The sequence below is a fragment of the Macrobrachium nipponense genome, chromosome 1, assembly GCF_015104395.2.
Source record: "Macrobrachium nipponense isolate FS-2020 chromosome 1, ASM1510439v2, whole genome shotgun sequence".
In the NCBI taxonomy this organism is placed as follows: domain Eukaryota; kingdom Metazoa; phylum Arthropoda; class Malacostraca; order Decapoda; family Palaemonidae; genus Macrobrachium; species Macrobrachium nipponense.
Window position 1 is genome coordinate 175,093,814 of NC_087200.1, and position 18,373 is coordinate 175,112,186.

Consider the following 18,373-nt stretch of genomic DNA (forward strand, 5'->3'; position numbering starts at 1 on the left):
GTGATAACAGGTTGTTAACCCTTTAACCCAATAACCGTTTGCTATGGGACTTTGGTGCCCCAGCTGTCAGCCAAGAGTGCGGGCAGCAAACATTGACGCTAACAAAACAGTCAGCAAATAGTTAAAAACACAACATGGCAACTGTTCTCCCGGTCGTGCTATCTTTTGAGTGCAGGGTGGCTACATTAGCTTATTTTCAGTTTCTGTATCTTATTCCATATATTTTAACTCATATAAATCTATTAACATACATACGGCCATTCCCTTTAACCACTGTCACGTATTTATATGTCTGCTCTTTCCAGGCAAATAATAATAATAATAATAATAATTTATCTCTGGCTATAGGATTATCAACGTGGGGCCATGGGAAAATAAAATTCTCTTAGAACATACACACGTAAAGGAGTAAGGAGGTTTATTCGTTGTACATAAAACCCTTTCTTCTTTTGACGCTCTAGAATTTATAAATAATAGGATACAACAATTGCCCTTCGAATTATTGCTCTTACAAATCATCAGATTTTTCTTTGACAAGCCATAATAATGGTATGTAAAGTTGATTCCATAAGATCTCGCATTTTGTAGTCCGTATAATCCAGTCTTTGGGCTGAAGCTAAAGCTAGGTTTGTTATGAATTCTACATCATCCACGATGCATGTCCGTTTTGTACATAGAAAAAAAAAAGTGAGATTATATATTATATTATAGTATATATATATATATATATATATATAATATATATAGTTATATATATATATATATATATATATATATATTATATATATATATATATATATATATATATATATATATATATATATATATGTCACTTAGCTATACAGTTTACTTTTATTTAATATATATCTTATATAATGGATAGTAATATAGTTATCTATATATATATATATACTATATATAATATATATATATCAAGAGAAAGGTAAGCTCAAGAAGTTATATTACTAATATGAAGAATGGAAAATCCTGTGGAAGGGAATTATATATCACCGATTTTAAAAATATAAATACGAACAATGGGAATTATTAGGTGAAGCCACATAAACGTTACATGTACTGACACAAAGTAAAATTGCAATCTTTCAGCTGAGTCTATGATCTATTTATTTCACTTACAATAAATGTCAATAAAATAGAAATAATTAATTATCATTACCTTGAATATGCCTCTCTCTCTCTCTCTCTCTCTCTCTCTCTCTCTCTCTCTCTCTCTCTCTCTCTCTCTATATATATATATATATATATATATATATATATATATATATATATATATATATACACACAGTAGTACCTCGATATACGAAAGGCTCTACTTACGAAAAACTCGAGATACGAAAGCCAATGCGAAATTTTTACTGCTCTACATACGAAAAGTTTTCAAGATACGAAAGGTTGTTGCTGTAAAGTCCCGAGATTCGCCCCGGACCACCGAGAACAATTTTAAAACTCCCGCGCCGCCAACTGAGTAAATTCGCCACCATCCTCCCGCTCTCCCATTGGTTCCTGTATGCTAGTCACCCCTTAAGATCTGGGGGGGAGGGGGCTAGCTCCTATTGGTCAGCATCTACCCCTTGTGCTTTAAGTATTCTATTGTAAAGAGGATGCTGTAATTGAAAAACTTATTCATGCAATAACATTTAATAAAAAAAACATTAGGTAGATAGAATAAGAATAGAAATGATGGTTATTATACTGTTTGGTAGTTTCAGTAGTTGAAGAGAGATAATGAAAATTTATGGCTTACTGTGTATAGTGATTGCTTGTCGATCGTTCGATACTTGTAAGTGCTGGATGTAAACAGACGTTTGGAAGCTTTTTTTTTTTTTTTGTTTATTATAGTTAATGGTTACTTAATATATTTGATTGATAGTACATGCATATATATAATAAAAAATTGTGAATTAGATATCATAAAATATAAAATAAATCAGACTGCCAACAAGTACGTATTTTTTAGAATTCTCCTTCTGTTTCATTATTACGTTACGTATACTTATTTTTCATTATAGCTGTCAGTAACTCGGTATCTCCATTAGGTAAAGATAGAATAAAGAATAGAAATGAATGGTTATTATACTTTTTGGTAGTTTCATTAGTTGAAGAGAGATACTAATGACAATTAATGGCTTACTGTGTGCTAGGAAAAATGATTGCTTGGCGCTCATTCGATACTCGTAAGACGTAAGAGAATGAATGTAGACAATCGATTGGAAGTTTGTTTTTTGTTTGTTTGTGTATTATAGTTATTAATGATTAATTAATAATTATTTTGAAAATGAGTACATAATGATTATTTATTCATTTTATTGGCATATTCTAAGCTTTTAGCTCTTAGGTTTAGATGTCAGAATCATAGACTAGGCTACAGTAGCAACCGCTAACATAGGCTAGGCTTATTGCTAAGGGACATATGCTAAAGTCCTAATATATGCAGTAAAAATGGGGTTGAACATTACATGCAGTTGAATATTACTCAAGTATGTACAGTATTTTGCCTTTTTGGAGTCATATTTCTTCCGTCGTAACCCTAGAACATGTGTTGTAGGCCTGGAAATATAATTTACTGGGGTGTTTTTGGAGGGCTTGGAACGGATTAGCCATTTTACATGTAAAATGTGTTCCAAGATAACGAAAAACTCATGATGCGAAGGCCGCCTCGGAAACGGATTAATTTCATATCTCGAGGTACCACTATATATATATACATATATATATATATATATATATATATATATATATATGATATATATATATCAAAGAGAGAGAGAGAGAGAGAGAGAGAAGAGAGAGAGAGAGAGAGAGAGAGAGAGAGAGAGAGAGAAGCATGTCCAAGGTAATGATCAGTTGTTGTTTTCATCTCTCCTTTCATTCCACCTGCATCTTTGATATATATCAAAGAGAGAGAGAGAAGCATGTCCAAGGTAATGATCAGTTGTTTCCTTCCACCTGCATCGAGTTTGGTGGGTGGAACCACTCGAGCATTAGTTAGAGAGTGGTGCCTTGGATTATCCAGAGTCCTTTTGACCGATTCCAATTCCTTGTTTCATGGGCAATGGCGGATTTAGTGATCTCCCTTTTGTACAGGTAAACGACTTTTACTGTCCCAGTGACTTTTGACCGTCGACAAGGGAATTCCAAACTGACCATCGTCAATGATAGAAGGAACTGGAATCTTTCAAAAGGACTCGTTATAACCAGACCCTAATACCAAGTGCATCAAATTCGTCACGGGTGGGAGGTAACTGAAGCTGTAAACAACAACAACCGATCATTTCATTCAATATCAACTACGGTGCTGCCATACAAATTTCTGTATTCACCAGTTATCCATATCATAGTCAAATCAAAATTACCATGGACATGTAGTACGCTTTAGACGCTGCTACTTTTCCCAGATTTTATTCATAAAACCTTGCCCAAAGTTCGAATGTCGTGATGTGGCGGAAACACGCCACCACACCTTTCCATGCTAGGTTCTACGTATCTAACCATGAAGACGTAAAATGAACAGAAATCTGAAGAATTGAAATCATATAGTAAACTGCTTTGATAAAAAGGTAGAGTGAAGATAATCTAGTTTCTAATCACCTAAATAAATCATACGAACTCCCAATGTCTAGCCCAGATTCACCGATGAAAAAAATGAAACTAGGCGATGAAAAAAAAAATACTGTTATATTTCCTCAAGCGATGGCCTTGTCCCGGAACTTCTTTCTTCTGGACGGCTCAGGGGAGGGATAAGTAGGATTTTATGAATAGATTAAAGAACCCCCAATTGTGGAATGCAGATTATCTGTATAGAGATTGTAAGTCGGGAAGAAGTTTGGAAACAGCTAATGACACCCATATTGTGTACAGTTTTTCTGTGTGCACTGTAAATGTAATATAGCACTCATACATACTCATATATATATATATATATATATATATAATATATATAATATATATATATATATATATATATATATATATATATTTTTATCAATGACAAAATTGTTAGGTTCGAATTTCTGTATATGGCATCAGTGTTCAAAGGAAAGGAGGGTACAGTAGAATACAAAGAAAGCAGTTCTCTCTCTCTCTCTCTCTCTCTCTCTCTCTCTATCTCTCTCTCGCTCTCTCTCTCTCTCTACGACTTACACGACTAAAATCTTAGGACAGGAAATTACTGGCAATCATTCACATATCTTACATTATTGTCTTCACCTTGCTAGCCCTGTTTTCGTTTTCATCATTCTTACTGTCGGATGAATTTTCAACAATGTTTTTTGTGTAAGAATTTTGTAAATAACTTTCATTTAGAGTATTGTTTCATGAATGAAAGTTTGTGCGTTCTACATCTAACCTTTTGTTCTTTAACGTTCCAGTACATTTTTTTATATTTCAGTGGAAAAAATGTCAATAAACTACATTGCGCTAGAGCTGGAAAAGAAAAACAGACGAAAACAACTCATGGCCGATGCTAAGTTGGCTTAGAAAGGATTATAGCCCTTTTACCCCCTGCGTTGAAAGACCAAAATTTCGTGTGAATAAACGACCAGCCAGCAGCGTGTTCTCTCGCTATATAGTGACTCAGCCAAGTAATTGGCGAAATCCCGCTTTAGATATACAAAATCAGGAAAATTATGATAAAAAGGCCCGGGGTTCGGGAGGAAGTGTTTTTGTTTGGATAAGGTCAACAACACTTCCTCGGATCTAGAGAGAATACATTATAGAGGATTTACCTTGAAAGAAAGGCAGGAAAAATCAATCGTAAATATATGTACTAAACGTCACGGTCAAAACATCTGCTCTCCGTATATATACGTACTAAACGGCTCAGGTAGCGTTGACGTGCTACGTATATATACAGTGTTCCCCCCATATTCGCGGACTCACACATTCGCGGACGGACGGACTCGCCCATTCGTTGAATTTTCCGACGAAAATAATCACTAATTAGTGTATTTTTATGTTTATTTTCATGACTAAATATATTTTTATGATACAAAAATGATTTACTAATTTTCAAATATTAATTTTGATTAATACTGTATTAGTAAGTTTAATAAGTTGAAATGATATCACATAATAAAAATAATAATTCTCTCTCTCTCTCTCTCTCTCTCTCTCTCCTCTCCTCTCTCTCTCTCTCTCTCTCTACTACAAAGATGTATGTTTTTTTGTATGATAAATAAATGATTTACTATTTTCAAATATTAATATTAATTTATACTGCAATAATATCAATTCATTAAAGAAAATACCATAGTGAATTAGTAAGATTTTAGCTTATAAATTTAAAAAATTATGAAGGAAATCCCAGTCAGATTCTTTCTCTAACTCCAGGTACTAAAACTCAGATATACGTATCAAGTTAAGTGACCGGAGGGGGAAGGAGCTGATTTGTTGCTGCCATCAAGTGCTCATGAAATTTCCACCCTCTCTCTCTCTCTCTCTCTCTCTCTCTCTCTCTCTCTCTCTCTCTCTCTCTCTCTCTCTCTTGTTGTTGTTGTATTAAGCCAACACTTCTTGTTGGCACGGGCCTTTCCCTTGTTCGGCCCGTAGGTGATCTGAAAAGATTCTTTAGGTACATGGTTAGTTTTTTGAAATTGGAAATATCTTTAGTTGTAGAGATAGGAGTGGACAGGGGAAGGATGATGGTGTCAGTAAGAGAGGGCCATCATGTCATATTATAGAAGAAGTTTGAATGAGTGTAAGGCTTTCGAAAATCGGAGAAGCGGTGCAGGTGGGGTTGTCCAACCCTTTACTCCCTTGGGTCCCTGCGGGAGGATTTTAGTTGTAGGTAAAGTTTTTTAAAAGAATGATAGTGGATGATGTGGATAGAGCCTTACAATGAGGGGATGTGATGAGGGTGATTGATTTTATTAGTTTGATTACCTTGGTGGAGGTAGGTTGTAGAGCACCTGGGCATGCTCTTCTAAGTTTTCAATGATTGTCTTTGTGACTGTGGCAGCTGCATGCTCAGCATCTTGTGCAGGTATTGCATTTTGTGCTGCACCTCTTAGCTGTGCTGTTTCTCTGCATTCCAGCAGGTAGTGAAGGAGTGGTTGCTGTGTTTCTTCTTGACAGTGTTCACATGGTCTGACACTGTTTTCCAACAATTTCCCAGCAGGCTTTATATCCTAGCCTGAGTCTGTGGATGATCACAGCAAGTTTTCTTGGTGTGTGCCTGTCTATGGAGGGGCACTAGACCAGTCGATTTCTTATACCATCTGGCAGACGGTGAGTTCTTTTCTACCCACTCACGATGGTCATTTATCAATTTTTCTTTGCAGAGTGGGTTTTCATTGCATTTTTGACTTGTTGCAGTGCAGGTTGTATATGTACTTGCACTCTGTCAATGTGTTTTGTACTTTTGGCTAGCTCATCAGCCCTCTCATTGCCTGGAATTCCTATGTGACTGGGTATCCAGTTTAAGGTGACAGGTCTTCCTCTTTCGCTGTGCTGGTGTAGCTGTGTTTTAATTTTAATTCCAGCCAGCAGTGCCTTATTTTCTTTAATTTTCTGTTGTTGCAGGGCTTGCATTGAGGACTTTGAGTCTGTGTGGATGATTACAGGCCCTACTTCATTCTCCAGTGAGTACAGCAGTGCCTGTCTTATTGCTGTTAACTCTGTCTGCATAGTGGAGGCGTGGTTGGAGGTCCTCCAGCAGGCTGTGAAGTTTCTTGAATATACTGCAGCTCCCGTAGTTTGATTCTCAGGATCTACAGTACCATCATGTAGTATGTTTGTGCCCCTATGGTCCTCAGTGTTTCTGATTGCTTCATAGGCTGCCGCTCTTAGCTCTTCTCCTGTGCAGTCCTCTTTTGCTCTTGGCAGGCTTGTGTATTTGTATATTGTAGTGTTCCTTCTTCCAGGGTGGTAGTTGATGTGTGCCCGTGTTGTGTCTGGACCTAGTTGCAGCAGTGTTTCTGCCATGCTAGACTTTTGATGTTGTCACTTTGGTCCTTACCATAGGAACTCGAAGTTTGAATCTGTGGGTGTTTGGCAAGTTCCTCTCTTGCTCTTTTCTTAGAGATGGAGTCTCTTTCTGAGAGGAACATCTTGGCCATTGTGCTTTCATTTCGCTGTGCAATCCTATCCTCTAGCTTTGGCAGGTTAGTTTCAAGCCTGAGGTTGCACAGTCTTGTCCATGTAGGTGCTCCTAGCATGAGTCTCATTGCATTGTTTTGAATGACCTCCAGTGATTCTTTCTGAGCCTCTGTCAGCCTTATCAGAGTGGGGGCAGCATAGTCCACCAATGTTCTGGTGCAGGCTAGGTAGTAACTTTCCTTTGTATGTGTTCATTTGCTCCTTCTTCAGGGATGACATGTATCTCATGGCAGCAAGTCTTGCATTTGCTCTTTCTCTCAAGTACTTGATTTCTTCCTTGAAAGTTAGCTGCTGATCTATGACAACTCCTAGGTACATGTAGCTGTCTACCCATTCTATGGGCTCAGCTCCTATTGTTAGTGGTTGCAGCGGTCTGTGGGCTTTTATTGTCATGGCCTTTGTTTTATTTATGTTTATTTTTAGGCCTAGCTCATTTGATTTATTGTTGATGTCATTGAGTGCCCTTTGCATTCTGGGTACTCTAACAGCTCCTCTTGCTACTACACACACATCATCGGCATAGATGAAGATTTCTACGCCTTCTGGAAGCTGCAGGGAGGCTATATTCTCCATTAGTATATTGAATAAAAATGGACTCAGAATTCCTCCCTGAGGGGTGCCATTTTCCAAGTCGTGGAATGTAGACATCACTCCTTGGAATTTTACTCTGGCCTGCCTTCTCAGCACGTAGTTTTTTGTCCAGGCTAGTAAGTGTCCTTGGACTCCCTTCCTTACTACTGATTGTAGTATTGCTGCTGGACTGGCTAGTTCACTCTCTCTCTCTCTCTCTCTCTCTCTCTCTCTCTCTCTCTCTTACTGAGATGAGGGATTTTTATGGTACATATATGAGTAATATGTTTATTAATATTTTCAAATAATAATAATAATAACTGTAATTACAAAAATCATATTTGAAAGTATTTTACAAATATTACGATAATCTCTCTCTCTCTTAAAGCGATGTATGTTTTTTGGATGATGATTTACTAATTTTCAAATATCAATATTAATGTAAACAGCAATAATATAAATTCATTAAAAAAAATACTAAAGTGAATTAGCAAGATTTTAGTTTATAAATAAAAAGAATTATGTAAGAATAAAAGAAAATGCATTTAACCCCATGTCTTGTTTTTGAACACGTAGCCAGCTTGGTTGGCTGGGTTCCAACTGTCAAGTCCAGTGGGAGCGAGTGTTGCCATCTCCGGATCATTGAAATTCTCTCTCTCTTTCTCTTTTGCTGATATGAGATCATTTCTATGGTACATGTGTATGTTTATTAATATTTTCGCATAATAATAATAATAATAATAATAATAATAATAATAATAATAATATAACTAATCTCAAAATTCACATGTGATAGTATTTTAAAGAAGTACAATAATCTATCCATTTCACTCTTTTAAATAAGGACAACCCTCTCTCTCTCTCTCTCGCCACATGAGATACTAGCATGCGCTAGTCGTAACTCTCGCCCTCTGTTTGGGCTGGAAGTGTATGTATAAGTATATCTCTAAGGACATTACTACATTTTATGGTAAAATAATAATATACAGTACTAGTTTACAAATAATATTACGTTTAATGAGATTAAACAGTAACAATAACATTCTCTCTCTCTCTCTCTCTCTCTCTCTCTCTCTCTCTCTCTCTCTCTCTCTCTCTCTCTCTCTCTGACGTATGTTTATTTGTTTTGTAGTGTAGATAAATGATTTACCTTATAATTAATTTTCAAATATTAATAAGATTAATTAAAAATAGCGATTCCCAGTCTTTTTATCCACTTGGAGGAACATGGGCGGGGAGTAAATGAGTTTGATATACGAATTGGTGGAGGGGAGGAATCGGAGTCTAGGAGTTATTCTCTCCTCTCTCTCTCTCTCTCTCTCTCTCCCCATCTCTCTCTCTCTCTCTCTCTCTCTCTCTCTCTCCATTATTATTCTCTCTGTCTCAGAAATAATTCATAATTTCACTCTTGAGGGTCAAATATATGATGTTGCCATTCATTGGTCTCTCTCTCTCTCTCTCTCTCTCTCTCTCTCTCTCTCTCTCTCTCTCTCTCTCTCTTATTTGCAGTAGGTATATATTTTTAATGTTAAAATGTTTAAGATGACTTTAAAATGATATTAATATATAACCTCAAAGATTAATGCAGTAATAGGTTAGTAATTTTAGGTATATTTGAAGTAGGATGTTATTAAAGGTATACATTTGGCATCTGAACTTTCAAGATAGGCAGTTATAAGCATTTTTAGTGGTGGTTTTAACTATTCGCGGGTTTTAACTATTCGCGGGGGTGTCTGGTACACATCCCCCGCGAATACAGGGGGAACACTGTACGTACTAAACGGTTAAAGGGTTAATAACATAACTAACGATAAAACAGTGCCGATAACACTAATAATAATATTACTAATAGTACTAACACATTCCGAAATAGAAGAATGAATCAGGCAGCTGTAATATAACACAAGCTACACGTTTCTGTGGACAAGTTGAAGATTCCTATCCAGACAAAGTAGGCTAGAATCTTATACAGTGAATCATTGGTTAGCTGATGCTGACAGCCGCATATCTTCAGGGGGAATAACAGATGAAAGAGCTAAAATTAACAAAGCCTTGCTTCTCTCTCTCTCTCTCTCTCTCGTCGCTCTTCCCATCTCTTCTCTCTCATCTTCTCTCTCTCTCTTCTCTCTCTCGTCTCATCTCCTCTCTCTCTCGGCTCTATATAGATATTATATATTATATATATATATATATAGATATATAATATAATAATATTATATAGAATATATAAGATATCTATATTATTTATATATATGTGTGTGTGTGTATGTATATATATGCATATGCAAACACACTTGAGAAGGGTAATTCAGATATGTGATTACCTACATGACATTAAACAACGAAATAGTAGGAAATGTGGAAGGATAAAAAAAAAAAGGAAAACAATAAGAAAGGGGAAAGAGTTCGTAGGAATATGATTTATTAACTTCATAGCTCCCTTTCCGCTACTGCACTTCCGACTGAATAAGTATTAATAATCAATGACATTATTCTACTCATTTCCTTCACGCAACGTCCTCGGGGAGAGAGAAAGAATGTGGAAAATTGTTGAGGAAAAAGCATTCGATAAAATGACATAAATATGCGATACTGCACCTCCATTATACTGAACAGTGACGCCAAAAACATCGAAAAAAGCTTGAGTTTCATCACAGAAGCTCTTCAAGAAAATGAGAAGAGATTAAACTTTACCACAGAAAACTGTCCCAAAAATTGAGAGAATATTAAATATTACCACAGGAAAATATTTCAGAAATTTAGGAAAGACTGAACTCGACCAAAGAAAATTTCTTCTAAAATTTAAAAAAACAATGAATTTTACTTTAGAGAAATTTACCTCCAAAATGGAAAAAAATATGGTTGATCTTAACCAAAGAAAAATCACCAAAAAATTGAGAAAATATTAAACATTTAGGAGATGACTATCCTTCACTATATAAAAATTTTAGAAAAAATTGAAAAAGATTTAACTTTATATAGACAAATTCTCTGCAAAAACTGAGAAGTTTGAACTTTGCTGTAGCAAACAAAATTCCCAACAAAAATAAAGACTGAACTTAACCTTTTTACCTCGAGAAATGAAACTTCCTCTTCCTGAGGTCCGACCTCCTTCGTTGACAGGAAGAGTTAAAATAACAAGAAACAATGGCGTTTAATTTCATTTGCTCCGATGATCACTTACTTAATGACTTCTTGCAAACTGAAAAGCCAAGGAGAGAAAACAATCACGTGGCTAAACGTATTTTGTGTCTCCTAATTTAGATACTGTCATAAATTGCAAGATCCCACCCCCCCCCCCACCCCAAAAAAAAGCTTATTGTATCCTCCATAAAAAAGAATTAAAGGTTTTTCTATTCATCTGTGCTCGCGTGTCACCAGTTTTCAAACTCGGTAGCACCCCTAACAAAATTGGCGACGAACACCAGGATGGCTACGTTGTACCCAATTTTACTTTTAATTCATTTCTCCTGCACGCCAATATTATCAGTTGGCCAATGTTCATACTTTGTTGGATACAAACAGCGTATTCCTTACAGCAGAAATTCATTATTTTCCATTAGAGCAGGTTTCAGTAACCTGCTTTATTATAAAATCAAGAATTTCTACTGTAAGAAATACACTGTTTGTATCCAACAAAATGTAGGAAAGCGAATTATAAGTCAAATTGAGACGACTCAGTCTGAAATCAATTTGCACAACTCAGCCATCCTGTTCAACAAGACAACTTGATAGAGGGTCTTCTTCCTTCCCATATAATAATAATAAAAATAATAATATTTTGGAAGAAGACTCTCTTCTAAACAAATTCTGTTGAATAAAATGGCAGAATTCAGCGATTAATCTTAAATATTATCTTTTCTATTTTTCTTATTATTTGCTTTTCTGGCTCACTGATACTTCGCAGTAATTGGCCAGTATCCATATTGGGAATATTGCTGAAAGTGGTATTTTATTTAGAACAGGATTTTGTTAGTCAAAAACTGGTATTATATATCAGTATACTGGTATTAACAGAATACTGGTGTATGGAAAGGCGTTCCTCAGGTCCAGATCAAGAAGGAGTCGTCGTTGGTGTTGGTATCATTCCATAAGCGAGGCCGGGGTTATCTCTGGTATTCATGCTGGTGTAGCTCTGTCTTATCACGACGTTTCAACCTTCTCGTAGGTCATCTTCATGGCTGGTCAGCAGTAAAAGTGAAGAGATGGTGTCTGCATGCCGGTATTTATAGCAGCTCGAATCCTAGAGCTGAGTTCTCATTGGTCGAGCCAGTTGGGGCGAAGTCATTGATCTAGTGTCGATGGTTGCAGGGATTCAGCCATGCAAGCACTAAAGTAGTGTATTCGGGAATGAATGTCTGGAGTCCTGCCTGCGGCAGGAGTCCTATCATCCCACTGGTGCTCCTGAATATTTAGCATTGTTGGGCAGTCGTTCACTGCTGATCTTTGGGCTGCGGTAGGGAGGAGAAACGTTTCTTGGGTAATATTAAAGTAGGTTTCTCCTTTCCTATATGGAGGACTTCCAGGATTCGCAAACATCGGGGATCAGCAGTTTGGTCAATAATTTCGATGTTAGGTATAATATCAATCCTTTTTATTTTTGCGTTATGGGCAGTCCTGGTGTGATTATAAATGGCTCCTTCTTGGGCATGGCAGGAGATTCTCTCGGAGAATCGCATGGTGGTCATCCCAATGTATTTGCCGAAGCATCGTCGGACGGGGCACATGTAATGGTAGATCACATTCGTCTTCTTCAAAGGATCCTGCAGGGGGCTGCTGGGTTGTTCCTCATCACCAGGCTGCATGTCTTCTTCATTTTATAATATATTATTAAATTAATGTTCTCGTCCTGATTGGTGGGGGTGACGTTTCTCTCGATGATGTTCTTGAGGGCTTGCTTGTCTTCCTTATACCTCCGGTGGAAGTGCCCTTTGTAAAAAAGCTTGATGGGCACTGGGATGTCGGGTCGGGGTTCCTGGAAGTACCAATCTTTGATGTTCTTCGCTATCACAGCAGCAACGGTGCGATTGGTGTGTCCGTTGTCGACAAGGACCTGGGCCGTTCACTCTAGTTTGCTGTGTGTGTCGCACCAGGAAGAGCAGTGCGAGAGGATCCTCCTGACGAAGGCGTTGATGGTGGAGCACTTATATCTCTCAGGGCATTCACTCTCCGTTCTTGCACATACCCAGGTTCGTCAGATTCGTGTAGAATTGGGTGTCTTGCTGCTCAACAAGGACATTGAGGAAGGGGAGGCGGCGTTCTTGGCAGTGTTCTATTGTAAAGGAAAGGCAGCTGTGATCATGGAATGCACATCGCAGCTGCTCTATCTCTTCCTGGGAATCGGCGCTGACAAAGGTTTCATCAGTGTAGTGCACATACATTCTTGGTTTGCTGGAATTCTGGAAGATCCTCTCTTCGAAGGTGCCCATGTAAAAATTGGCGAAGAGGACTCCAAGAGGAGAACCCATCGGCACCCGTCGTTCTCGGTGTACATGCGGCTACAGTGGTCGGAGAAGGGGGCCTTCTTAGTGCAGATTTCCACCAGGGCATGAAGGATCATTTGAATGGTCTCATCGACGGGGACATTGGTAAATAAGGACTCCACATCCATCGAAGCGATACATCCTCCACCGGGTGTTACTCGTAGGGCTTCCAGGAACTCGGCCGACGACTTCAAGCTGTAGGTATCCGGGACGTACGGGGTCAGAATGGTGTTGAGCATCTTGGCCAACAGGTACGGTGGGGTAGGGATGTGGCTTATAATTGGGCAGGGGGTTCCCTTGCTTATGGGTCTTGACGTTCCCGTAGATGTACCCCAGGTTAGTCCCCTGTGATAGGTGGTAGATGAAGGGTGTTTGAGGCGGCGTTGACCATCTCTCTGATCCGATTTGCCTCACGTTTGATGTCATCAATGGGGTTCTTGGTGATCTTGCTGAATTTCATGGTGTCTGCCAGGATTTCTATTTTCCGGTGATATTCTTCGGTCTGGATAAGTATGAAGGCGGCAGTCTTGTCTGCCCTACGTACAGTGACGTCCTGTTGTTTCCTTAACTGCTTGGCTGCTTCCCTCAGGTCACAGGTGATGATACCGCTGCAGTAGTCTCCACGGTCTGTGAGGGCCTTGGCAAGCAGAAGAGATTGGAAGGCATCAGTCGTCTGTAGGTTCCCAAGGACTTCTTGCTTTTGGATGCCATTGAGGAGATATTCAATTTCCAGTCGTTTATCCAATGGCCTCGGCTGCGTGATGAAGTGGCAGTTAAGGCCCATCTGTACTTGTCCAGACCGAAGAATATCACTGGAAAATAGAAGAAATCCTGGAAGACAACACGAAATTCCGCAGGATCACCAAGAACCCCGTCAATGACATCAAACGTGAGGCAAATCGGACCATAGAGATGGTCAACGCCACCTCTAGTGCAGTTCATCTACCACTTATCATGGGTGACTACAACCTGGGGTACATCTACGGGAACGTCATTAGCCAGATCCCTGCCCCAACGTACCTGTTGGCCAAGAAGCTCAACACCATTCTGACCCCATACGTCCCGGATACCTACAGCTTGAAGTCGTTTGCCGAGTTCCTAGAAGCCCTACGAGTAACACCCGCTGGAGGATGTATTGTTTCGGTGGACATTGAGTCCTTATTTACCAATGTCCTGTAATGCGATGTAAGACATAGTAATGCAGTTTACTATATAATAGTGGATTTTTATTTTTAAAAATTAACAATAAAAACACTGGATCCACCAGTGACAGTAAATCAGTAGATAATAATAAGTGTAGCTCAATTAACTTTCACGGTTATTTAATGCTTAAAGTTCAAGCACTGGGACCAACGTTGTCATTCAGCTCTGAGAGGGAAACAATTGTTAGGAGAGGGTTTATAGCAAGATGGAAGAAAGAGAATAAGAATGGAGGCATAGCAAAAGGAATGAAAGGGAAGGCAAGTATAGGGGCCGAAAGGATGCTGCAAAGAACCTCAAGTAATGCCTACTATGCATCACGTGAGGTGCACTGACAGCACTACTCCCCTACAGGATTTCATGTTCGGAGAAAGACTCTATGAAAATATTTATTGACCATATGTGCTACACAAGTCACCATACCATATACCATATTTATTGACCATATGTGCTACACAAGTCACCATACCATATACCAGTCATCATGGTCTGTCTAACAACTAATATTTGTCTCAAACTAGCAGTCTGTTCATTTCAAAGTTTACGATTAAAAATAAAGAAAGTCAATGAAATAAGAACAAAGTTACGGCTGGTCTCTATTCAGAACGTTGGACATTTTGAAATGGTTTTCCAGTTTTATACTTTGTTTTGTTTTTATCAAAATTGGAAACCAATTGTAAATATTATTTCATTACCCTGAGTATTCGTATATTCATATGTATATATGCCTTGCTTATTATATAGTGTTCTGACTTCTAGCTAGATCTAGAAACACTAGAATTATGGTTGATATATATATATATATATATATATATATATATATATATAGTATATATATATATTTAGTATGTGTTTTATGCCTTGCTAATGATGATGTACTACCTTCCAGCTAAATCTGCATGCTGGAATCTAGATATAGCAACATTTTCTAAGACTTTGCAAAACTCAGTTCTAAAGACCAGAGAAACCTGTCTAGTTCCTGAAAAATGGAGGATGCAGATCCAATAATTTTGACACTGACATTACTGCCATAAAATCACAGGAACACGGACATAATAATCAATTTGCAACTGACCCTGATCCACTTTCTCTGCCGAGAGCTACTGCATTTTCTGAACAGGAGCACCAATAAGCAGTAAATGTACCTTGTCGAACTTACCAGTTATAGAAGTCTTTCCCTCTCAATGTTTCTGCTGTGGTTGCGCAGAGGTAAGGTTCTCACCTACCAGTCTACAGGACTGGGCTTCATATCCTGCCACCAACTGATGGCTAGGATGGTGCCATTGTATAAACCTGGTGGCCTGCCGACCTAGCAGTCTGAAAAACTCGAGAAGGTAAGTATGAGAATAGGTACCAGCCCTCGGGGTGGGGCCTTTAACAGTGAGCCTAGCGACACACCTTCCAGATGTCCTAGGCATTGGGACCTTTCCCCACCGGCTGTCGACCAAAGAAACCGGAAATAAGCTCCGGCCGTATGAGCCTACAGACAGAGGCCCAGGAGGAATTGAACTTCAACACTGTTGAACTGTGGAACAACCTCCCTGAGGATGTAGTGCAACTGGAACTGCAGAAATTCAAGCGAAGATACAATGCAAGCCTTTTATTTTTTTTTTATTTTTCTCTTCCATTTATTTAAAAATAAGATGGGGTTACTGAAGAAAGGTGGTTAACCTTATGTTATCTAGGATATCAAAAATGTAACTCTCATGATACAAAAGATATACTGTATGAAGAAATCATGTTTAGGGGAAGAAATTTTAGGTTTGTATGATATGTGAGATCGAATGACAAACGGGTATATAAGGCATATTTCATTTGTTCTACTCATTATGCCTTATCATGGAAACTGTTTGTGCAAAACGCCGTGTCTACCTCTTTAGTACATATGGAATTTCTCAATGACAAATTTTCAAAGTAAATTCACTTTAAGAACACTGCTAATCAGATCATTTTCTGTTTTATTAGAAGTAATGATTTTTCATTTCACCTCATAATATGGAAACTTTACTTGTATGCCTCTGTGTGTGTGTGTGTGTGTGTGTGTTTACATTTACTAGTGGCATTTCATCAATGTTAACATAACTGTCTCTACATCGTGTGTGCGTTCTTTGCCCCAGTAACACCAGCGAGTAAGTGTGGCTATGTACGTACCCTACACACGTGAAAGTACAGTAAAAATATAAATGAGTAGCTTAAATTTAAATTTAAAAAAACTAAAGGAGCTTCAACATAATCGATATCTCAACTGTTGTTCTCTCTGTCTGTCTGTCTGTCTCAGTATACTGTATATCTTTCTTCCTTTTTTTTATTTTGCTTTGTTACAATACAGTATTGTACATATCCTTTAATAGAATTTGGAAAAGTCTTAAACATAAGAACACAAAACAAAAGATGTCTACCTTCCTCTTCACCCATCCAATATTCGATCCCTGTCCACTCTCCCTCAGCCATGAAATCTCCCAGCTCCAACCATCTTCCTAAACAAGCCCTTCTCCGAGTGAGTTCCTCTACACAGCTATATTGCCCTTCCCTCCAATGGCAACCAGCTATCTGATCTTCCTCACAAACTTCACCAGGCGTCCTCCATCCCTAAAACTTTCTCAGTCTGTTTATGAGTGTATGCACTGTTATCAACATTTTCCTGAGGCTGCGCAGGATTGTCAACCATCAGAAAATTTTTTTTTCTTCTTCTTTTTTATGTAGTACAGTATTCGCATTCTCCGGATTTGCGGACTCACTCATTCCCGGATTTCTCTGGAACACATACCCCCACTATTCACAGAAAATTATCTATTTGCAGTATTTTTCTGTGAGAAATATCCACAAATTCTTTTTTTTCTATCAATTTCAACATAAAATGCACTTTTTGTGATAAAACTATTTAAAAAACCAGGTATAAACATTTCTAGTGGGTTTTTCATGAGTTTTAACTAACAAAATAGGCTGTTTTAAGCACTTTTATAGGGGTTCCAACAACTATTCACGGGGGTTCTGGTACGCATCCCCCGCGCATGCGAGGGGACCACTGTATATATATCTTTGGGCTTTGTTCCCTAATCTGGGTTGTTGGACAATGTTGAGTTCTGGATAATGAAGATATGGATAGAGAGATTACTGCATGTGAATTTACTCTTCCAGGTTAAGTTAACGTAACCTTGAAAAGTAAATTCATATGCAGTGATCTCTCAATTATCCATATCTTCATTTTAACTTAACCTGGAAGAGTAAATTCATATGCAGTCTCTCAATTATCCAGGAATAATGCAATATATCTGATCAACAACCACATTTTCAGTTTTTAAAAAGTTATATATATATATATATATATATATATAGATATATAATAATATATATATATATATATATATATATATATATATATATATAAATTTGCAGGAAGTAGGATGTTACAATCAATGAAAATTTTGCCAAAACACAAGGGGTAAAACCAGACAAATTTTAGGGCTTAAGTGGACTATCACTTCAGGTTGGTATAATGCATTATTTTGGGTTATTAATCACAAATATTAAATCAACTCCATATTCCTTGGGGACAGGTATCACAACCCCTGCACGAATCGCTAAAATCTGCGATACTCAACACCCCCAATAGACACTTATTAACTGTCTTATTTTAATATGCAGTTCAAACACCAAAGATGCCCCCTCTAATTGTTACACACATTTGTAACTATCTTAATAGTTTTATCACAAAAAATACATTTACAAAAATTATATGAAAATACAATTAGTGAAAATTCCCCAAACAAGCAAATTTTCTGCGAATAATGTGGCTATGCGTTCCACACAAAAATCTGCAAATCTGTGAAGCCGTGAATCCCGTATTGCTTATAGGCAGGGGTCCATTGTACTGCAAAATTGCAATAAGTTTCTGTGTTGTTGGAGGCAGAATGAATTTTCCTTTTTAACTGCTGGTGACGATTATGATTTAAAATATGCAAGTTGTTTAGTAGCATCTTGCATACAGGTGCCCAGTTTCTTTC